The sequence below is a fragment of the Chiroxiphia lanceolata genome, chromosome 20, assembly GCF_009829145.1.
Source record: "Chiroxiphia lanceolata isolate bChiLan1 chromosome 20, bChiLan1.pri, whole genome shotgun sequence".
Taxonomy (NCBI): Eukaryota; Metazoa; Chordata; class Aves; order Passeriformes; family Pipridae; genus Chiroxiphia; species Chiroxiphia lanceolata.
The window spans coordinates 10,401,501-10,410,717 of record NC_045656.1 but is presented as its reverse complement, the minus strand read 5'-3'; positions in this window follow the sequence as shown (position 1 = coordinate 10,410,717).

Here is a 9,217-nt window from a genome sequence, read left to right as displayed (position 1 = left end):
CTTGTCCAAGTGCTGGGAAATGCTGGGATGGAGACTGAGGAAGAGAGGGACAGAGCTGAGCATCCCTGCTGGTCCCTACTGGGACAAGGGCCCTACCCTGGCTCAGGAGCACCCTGACTGCTTCAAGTGATAGGTTTGCACTTCAAATGCCACTTGCTCCTTTTCTCTCTGGCTGCTGCAGTTGTACCTGTACCTGAACCCATCTTTGAGCTCCCACACCTGAACCAAGCCTGTGTTTCAGAGCTATGTTCTGCCTCAGGGAGAAATCTGCCCCATTACCACTGAGGGAGGTGCTGGTTTTTGCTCTGGCTGGTGGAACCAACTCCATCCAGCATCTTTTGAAGATGAGATAAACATCTCAGCACCTGCCTTCTCCCAGGGCTGAGCAGCTGTGTGTGTGTGGCACAGGGGCATTGCTGGGGAGACACACATGGAGGGGGCAGGTGGGGAGAGTGAGGCCTGATTTCTGGGGGCAGCACTAAAAAGCCACTGGGTGGGGACCTGGGTCAGTTATGGGGTTCAGCTGTGCCTGGCCCTGGCCCCACCAGCTACTTCTGCTGCTTGTGGCTGCACCTGGATATGGAGCTGAGGGAGCTGAGCAGAGCTGGGATGGGCTCTCCTGCCTGATACCGAGGTCAGTGATGCTTTTACCTGTCTCTTCAGTGTCATGCTCATTTTTGGAGCCCGGCAGAGCCCTGGGGGCTGTGTGTGCCCTGTACCACCTGCTTGCTGCCAGCGAGAGCCCCAGGGTTGGATGCAGCCTCTGTCCTCGGCCGGGGCCTGGTGGGGCAGGAGGTGCTCAGGGCCAGGGAAAGGCAGCACCTTCCCCACCCCGGCCAAGGTTTTATTGTGCTGCCTCTTTATTGTTGTGTTTACAAGCCAGGCACTTTATAGGTTTTCCTATGAATAGTTCCAAGGAGAAGGTAATTACCTTATCACATGCAGGATGATTTATAGCCAAGGTGGCAAGGGACATTCAAGCTCCACATCGGCTCCGTTTGAAAGACAATCCTCCTGTTCCTCCGCGGGGTCACTGGGCGGGGGAAAACAAAAGGGCTTTAGTGCCCGGCCTGATCCCAGCCCAGGGCTGTCTCCTGCGGCTGAGCAGCCCCGGAGGGAGCGTTTCCATGGGCTTGTTGCCCACCTGCAGCCCCGTGGGTGCCCCTGGGGCTGCCCGCGGTGGTGAGCTCTGCCCTGGGCACCCCTGGGGGTTCAGAGCTGGGGTGGCAGCTCAGGTCGTAATGCCTTATGGTTGTAATGCCCTTTGTATTTACCTGCATTACCCTGGTGACCACGCAGGGACTGTCCCGGTGGCTGTGTGGCAAGTGCCAGCGTGGCTCTCGGTGGGACCAGGTTGGCATGGGCCATGGTGGCTCGGTGAGCTGAAGAGCTTGGGTTTTTTTGGCAAAACTCCTCACCCGCATCTGCAGATCCACTCACAGCATCCGTTAAACACCCCGTCCATCTGCACCGAGCCATTTTGAGTGCTATTTTAATCGGGTTTTTTCCTCCTCCCCCCAGTAACTGTCTGTGTGGCCTGGGAGCAAAGCCAGTGATTTACCGGGTACCCTGTGGCTTTTTGGGGCCTCAGCATCCCGGTGCAGCCGCCGCCGGGTCGGGCAGCGCCGGGAGCGGCCCCGGTCCCGGGGCCACGAGGTGGCACCATGTCCCCGGGCACGGCGGGCGCGGCCCCGGCCCCGGCGGCGCCTCCTGCGCGGGGACCCCCGGGGGCGTCCCGGGAGCCCCTCGGGAGGGTCCTGAGATCCCCTCTCAGAGTGCTCAGGTGTCCCCCGGCAGAACGTTTGTTCGCCCCCGGGAGGGTCCCCGAGGCCGCGGCACCCGCAGCTCACACAGCGAGGTCCGAGCTGGTGCCGACACGAGTTTCCCCGTGTGACAAACAGAACCCTTCTCCGTCCGGTGATTTTCCATCTCGATGGTTTTGGGGCGCTGGGAGGGCCTTGACGCCCCCTCCGTGCAGCCCCCGGTGTCAGTGAATCGGAACATGAGCAATGGGGTGGCGAAGGCAGGGGTGACTTCCAGTGGCGGGGTGAAAGGGAAGAGGCTGATGCTCAGTTCATGCCTGCTGTCTCTCCCATAAAAAATGGCTCCGCGCTCTCTCTCAGGCCGTCCCTCCCTGGGACCCGCTAATTCGGTGATTTTTATCCTGTCTGGTTTCCTTCTCTCCCCCCTGCCCCGCTGTAACCTCCCGGCGCTCCTCCCGGGGCGGCTCCGGGGTCGTGGCTGATGGATGGTCCCCGGCAGCGCCCGCACGGAGGAGCCGACGGCTGGCGAGGGGATTTCGGCACAGCCCGACCCTCGGTGGGTCTTACCCGGCCCTCGCACCAACCTCCGCTCCCAGGCCATGCTCTCCTGGGAGTTAAAGCCTGTCTCAGGAGGCATCCCAGCGGGAAGAGTGCGGGCAATGAGGGAAGAAGTGCAGAAGAAAACCACGAGCCCCAGGGCTCCTGGCACGGGCAGGGCCAAGCAGGGAAGGGGATGGAGATGATAAAGGGGCTTGGAGAGCCCCGGGGAGCAGGATTGTCCATGGGGTCATACTTCCCTGTGCCGCTCCAGGGAAAGGGAGCCCGCGCTTCTCCGGGGGGTCCTCCGGCTCCCCGGGAGCCCAGACTGGTATTTCAGTCTAGACGTGCTGGTATTTTTTCAGTCCAGCAGATTTCCTTGATGGCCCAGCGGTGGAGCACGGGCATGCTCGGCACGCTGGCACCGGCGGCGGGGGGTTCCCGCGGGGGCACGGGGGGCACAGCCCGGGCAGGAGTCCTGCCGAGGCGACGTGCCCAATCCCTGCTCCGGGGGACGTTTGCATTGGAATGGGAGGGAAAACTATGTGGAACTTGAAATTTGCTCATAAACCCGGGCTTGCTGGGTGAGAAACTTGCCGTGTCTTGCTCGAGCACTGGCCCACGTGTGCAGGGCTGCGATGGACTGGGTGAGGGCTTGATCCAGCAGCCACCCCCATGCCCCCTGTCCCTGTGCCCACCTGGTCCTGCACCCACAGAGCTGGGCTGGGTAAATACTTTGGGGGGCAACAGGGGCTTGGCACTGCTGGAAATGTTGCAGTGACTGGGTCAGTCCCATCCCCTTGATGCTGCTGGCATGGGGCTGATGCTTTGACCAGCCTGCCTGCCCTGGACACACACCTCAGCATGCCACCCGCCCGAGGGACCCCCAGTGCCTGACTGGGGACTGCCAGGGGGACAAAGGCGGCTTTCAGGGCCCCGGCCGTGCTTGGGCGGCCTCGGAGATGTGTGAAATTCGGCTTTTGCCCAGCTCCTTCCTGGAGCGGAACTGTTCTCAGCGAAACTGTCCCCACCACCCGCCCTTAATGGCTTTTCTCTGTGCGCCCGCATTAATGAACGCGAGGCCCAGCCTAATCGGGGGGAAGCCATGCAAGTAATTGCTTGAATTTTTAATTCGGGGTTATGATAGGGGAATCAAAGTCACACGGCGGCCGCTGAGGCCGCCCGCGGCTCCGCGCCATTGACTCCCGCAATTTGCTTTTGATTTTTGCCCTCCCGGCTCCCCCCACGGCCCGGCGGGGACCCTGCTGGGGGCCAGGGCTGGACTCTCCCAGGGAGGGCACCCAGTGCAGAGAATGGCACTTGAGGTGGGGGTCCCACCTGTGGCAGGGGCTGGGGTGTGCTCGGCTGTGCCCATGGGGGGCTCTTGCCACTGGCAGGAGGTTGTTGCCAACCCCCAACAGCATTTCCTTGCTCCAAAATCCCTCTTCCACCTGGACTTCCCTGTGCTGCCTGTGCTGAGCTGGGCTTTACTTTTCTTGGAACTTTTTGAACGTTTCTGGTTCCATTATGGCAGCTCTCGCCCTCGGCCTGGGGAGCCACCAGTGGGGATTCCTGGCCCGGGGCACGGACATGCCACTGTCCGCACAGGAAGGGGCAAGTGACACAAACAGGCCCTGGTAACCATGGGGTGACACATGGGGCTGGACAGGGTTTGAGTTGGGGTACCCGGCTTGGGGTCTCCCTGCAGTACAACCAGGACTCCCACCACAGCTGCCCCAAATTTGAGACCCCCCATCCTCAGGGAGCTCCTCCAGCCCCTGAGCATCTCCTGGGCCTTGGCACTGCCCACGCTGCTTTTGTTTTCCCAGAAAACAACTCCACCTCCGCGCTGGTTCCAGCTCACTTCCCTCCCCTTTGTCTTAAATTAATAAGAAGTCAGAGGACGCGCGCGGCGCGGCAAAGCAGAATGGCATCCGTGCAATTCCTGCCCCCGTGGGGACACGGCGAGGCCGGCCCTGTGCGGCACCGGGAACGGGGAGCAGCGGGAGGAATGGAGAGGAACAGGGAGCAGCGGGAGGAGCGGAGCCGGTGCCGTGCTCCACGTCGGGCACAGCCGCGCGTGGGACGGTCCCGCGTGCTCGGGGCAGCCCAGCTCTGCTCGGGGACCCGCTGCCTGCCCGGCTCTGCCCCGTGACCCCGTGTTTGGGGTTTGGGCCGCTGTTGTGGTGTTCCTTGTGCCGCGATCCCTGGGCAGATAGCATTGTTTGCCCTGACACGTAAGCCAGTGACAACCTGCAAGGGCTCTGGCATGGATTCCGGCCCCGCTCCCAGCCTGCCCCGCTTCCACCAGCGCCTTTTTATAGCCCAGCAGAACTTGTTTTGCTGTGGCAGCGAAGCAGAACCCGAGTGGGGCTGGAGCTGCGGGGGGACGTGTGTGTGGCTCGTGGTGGGTGCTGGGTCACGTCCGCACCCCTCCGCCCCCAAACGCCCCTGTGCTGGGTCTCTGCTCCCCCACGGTCGCCCAGCTCCAGTGCTCACCTCCAGCTCAACACTTGGGGAGGCCCCCAGGCTCTAAAAATGAGGGGTGCAGGGGTTTGAGGGGGCCCAGAGTGGGCTGGGAGCCAGCTTCAGGGGAGGGGATGCAGTGGTCAGGCCACCAGAGCAGAAGGACACATTGTCATGTCCACGGGCAGGGGACAAGCCGAGGTGATCCTGAGCCTCACCGCCTGTCCCCTGAGAGAGTAAGGGGGACACCAAGCAGCCCCAGCGGGGTCCCACCTGCAGGCGAGGGGCCACCAGCACCCCTGTGCCCCCAAGAGCAGCAGAGCCTCAGTACAGGGTGAAGACGGATTATGAAAGTGTTTCTTTGCTTTGCTTTTGAGAAAGGAGAACTTCAAAGGGGCCATTTATCACCAGACAAAGAGAGTCGCGAGTTATTTGCAAAGTGTAAGGGAGAAACATTAATTACTGGTGTGACAGACAAACGCTGCTGCCGGGTGTCCTCCTGCCCACCCTGTGCCCCATCCCTGCAGCCCCCGGCAAGTCCTGGGTGGTTCCCGTCCCTCCTGTGCTCCGGCCCCAGCTCCTGCCTCGTCTCCCTCTGCCTGGGGAGAGCTGTGCCGGGTGAACCTGCAGGGATGGGGATGAGGGCACCGGGGTGAGGCATGTCCCCAGTGTGGGTGCACCCACATGGCTTGAGGGGCAACATGTGGGGTTCCCAGTTGTGCCCCTGGTGCTGGCACTGTTGACAAGCTGGGGGCTGTGAGCAAAGCCCAGTTCGTGCCAGCCCTGCCCGAGTGCTCCTGTCAGGTGAGACCAGACTGTGGTGGACACCAGATGGGGAGAAATCCATCCCCTTCAAGGCTGAGCAGCCCTGGAGCGTCTCTTCCCAGACGATGCCTGGGTTCACCCAGGGTTCCCTGTGCTTGGAGTGGGGTGGAGCAAGGGTTGTTTCCACACCAAAGCTGGAGCTCTGCAGCTCCATGACACCTTGGACACATCCTTTCCCTGGGAGCCAAGTAGGTTGTGCAGCATAGCCAGTGATGGGGTCTGTAGGGTGTCAGTGGGGTCTCTGTGCTGGGAACTGCAGACAACAGCTGGTGGCTGGGATGGGGGACAGGCACTGTAAGGCTCAGCCCACAGCTGGGCCAGCAGACCCCTGGAACTGAGCCCCTGTCCCAAAATCTCTGCAGGGGGAGAGCCACAGCTCCATCCATCACCTCAGAGAGAGGGGGAGCAAGAGCATTTATATCCCAAACCAGTGCCAAGAGCTCCAACCGCCCTTGGAGGGTGAAAGGGGCACCCATGCCACCGTCCCACCACGTCTGCAGTGCTGGGGGCTGCAGGTACTGGGGTGGTGGGTGCGAGGGCTCCCCGTGGCCCTGCTGAGCGAGCCCTGCACAGGGCGGGCAGCTCTCCCTTTCATGTCTGATCCCTCCCGAAACCACAGCTTCCCTTCGCCCCGCGCGGGGATCAACGGCGGGTCATATTTAATAAAGGTGGGGATGGGAGAAGGCTTCAAAACATTACGTCACCTCGGTGTGGGGGAGGCGGAGGCAGGCAGGGAATGCGAAAATCTCAGCGCAAGTGGGGGCAGAGGAGAAAAAATCTCCGTGAGGGGGTTTAATGGCCCTGTTTTGGTGGGAACTCTCTTGCCCACTGCCCGCGAGGTCAGAGGCGGTGTCTGCACGCGCTCAGGCGTTAAATGAAACAGTAAGGAAAAAATGAGGGGCAGATCTGAAATGCATAAGTGTGTCCGTGGCAGAAATCCCCCGGTGCCGCTGCCGTGTGAGTCACGGCGCTGCGCCCGCCGCGGTGGCTCACGGGGAAAATCCCCGCTGGTCCTTTGGCTCCCGTGTCCCCCACGCTGCCCGTGAGAAGGTGGGCACGAGGCTGCCCCGGCGAGGACATGGGGGTGCCCTGGCACCTGGTTCCTCTGCCTGAGATGCAGCCGTGCGGTGCCAGGAGCAAAGTCCCCCGTGCCAGTGCTGTGCCCGTGGCTGACCCCGCGCTGGCCACGGCGGTGACGGTTGGCACCGATGGCTTCGCTGCCGGGGGGAGCTGTGGCCAGTGCTCGGGGCAAACGCTGCTGGCCCCTCCGTGGTGATGGAGGATTTGGCTGTGAGTAAGGGATGGCCTGGGCCTGGTCGAGGCAGTTGCTCCAGGATGGCCTGGGATGGGAGGGGATGAGCGGCTGGTTTGGTACTTGGAGCCTCTCAGGTGCTGGGAGTGATGGGGAGCGGGAGGTGAGGCCGCTCCAGCCCTTGGAGCTGATGGCCAGCGTGGGCTGGATGCAAACCAGTGGTGTTGGATCGTTGAGGGGCAGAGCAGAGCGTGCTCAACTTAAAAAACCCACCCTGTACAGCTGCCCTGCGTTCCCAGCCGCAGTCACCTCCCGCTGAAAGCTCAGGCTGATGCTCCCGCCAGGCGGGTGCTGGGAAACTATGTGCTCCCAGCCCCCGGGGCACCCACGGCCCCCCGAGCCGTAATGACCGAGCTCTTCTGCTGAGAGGAGTTAATGAGCTGTGCCGGACAACGATGGGAAAAGGCCGGCTGCAGAGAGGCTCCTGACATCACTCGGAGGAGCGGGGCGTGGAGGAAGGGGGAAGAGCAACAGGGTGAGAGAGATGGACCAGAAAACGATATCCACTTCATTAGCCAGGTGGTTCTAAATGTGTGGAAACAGGACAAGGTCCAGGTCACCCACTGTGACAGAACATGATTATCATGCGATGCCATGAAGCCTGTGCAAAGACCAAGTCAAAGCTCACCAGCCCACTTGAAAGGGAAAGGAGACCTTCTCAGAAGAGGAGCCAGGCTGTTCCCAGGCCAGCGCAGGGTGGGGGGTGTCACAGCCCGTGCCGGGGGGGTCTGGGCGCTCAGCCCAGCTCCTGCCTTCCCCTGGCACCTGTGGAGCCTCCCACAAAGTCTGCCCCGGGCAGGAGCCTGTCTGTGGAGGGGCAGCGGTGGGAGCACAGCCTGGGGGGCACGGTGGGCGTGAGTCCATGTCCTGGGGGCAGTGGGTGGCTGCTCAGGGACAGTGTGGGCTCTGCACAGTCCCCCAGCCCCAAAGGTGGGAGAGTGGTTCGGTGTCCCCCCATCCCCTGAGATCAGGGGAGCTTTGGGGTGATCAGTGACCTGCTGTGGTGTGAAGGATGAGAGGACCTATTGGTGCAGGGACCTGGTGGACATGAACCACTCACCCTCACAGGAGAGTAGGGCACAGGGGGGACACTCATCCAGCAGCCTGGTCCCTGCATCCTACATACTTTTAGGTGCCAGGCACAGCAGAGCTGAGGAGCCCCTCGTCCTCACTGCAAGGCAGCAGAGCAAGGATTCACATGGTCCAAAAATGGGTGTGAGGGAGCTGCCGCTGCCTCCTCAGCTGAGCAGCCTCAGCACGTGGGAGCAGAGCTGGGAATTTGCTCAGCTGGGCTGAGGGCTCTGGGCTGGGAGCAGGAAGGGTCTTTTCGGGATTTGTCAGTCCTCTCTTCTCTAGGTTGTGCACAGGCTGCTGTGTGCCCATTGCATGATCACCCACAAACTGCCAACACATGGAGACCTTTGGAATATCCCTTTGGGATCTCCCTTTGGGATACCCCTGAGCCCCAGCCTCCTATGCTTGGCTGTGGCTCTGCCCCCCACCCTCCAAAGGGCAGGGAGACTCTGTGGGTGCTGCTCTGCCATCCTGGCCCCAGGCTGCTCCTGCTCCAAAGAGCAGGAATGGTTTTATGGACTGCAGCAGCCTGTTCAGTCCGTGCAGCTCCCAACACACTCCTGCTGGCAGGTGCAGGCTGTTCCCAGCTGAGCCGTGGGGCTTTTCCCTTTCCTCTCTTGGAAGTCAAACTGCCTCCAGCTCCCTGGGGTGTTTTGCTGGGAGGGGACCCGTGGCCAGTGGTGTCAGGGACCAGCAGTTGGGCTCCTGTGGGGCTCTGGGGCCAGGCTTGGGGTTTGCAGTGGGTGCTGGTGGCTGGCAGGATTTTCTGTGGGCTTTGAGATGCACGGGTGACACGAGTGCGCTGAAAAAGTCTGAATCTGGGCTGGAAATGTTGGGTTTAAAGCTCTCGGCCTTTGCCAGGGCTGATGTCCAGGTGCCAGCCAAGAGCAGCAGGAACTGGGATACCAGACTGGAAGTGTTTTGGGAAACTGGGTGGTCATGAATAGAGATTTCAGCCCTGCCTTCCACTGCAGGGTCCCAGACCCCTCCACACCGTGCTGTGGGTGTTGTGCTGCCTCTTGTCTCGTGCCTGCTTTGGTTTAAATGAGTTTGTTGATCTTTGGGACTGGATGCCTTTCACAGCATTAGGAAAAGCAGGTTTTGTTCAGATCCCAGAGCCCACCTTGGATCTCTTCCTCTGCCCATTCCCAAACCCTGCTCCCACCCCTGACTGCTGCCAAGGGTCAACGGGAGCTTCGTGTCCTCTGCAACCCCAGTCCTTGCAGTGTCCCCTTTGCCA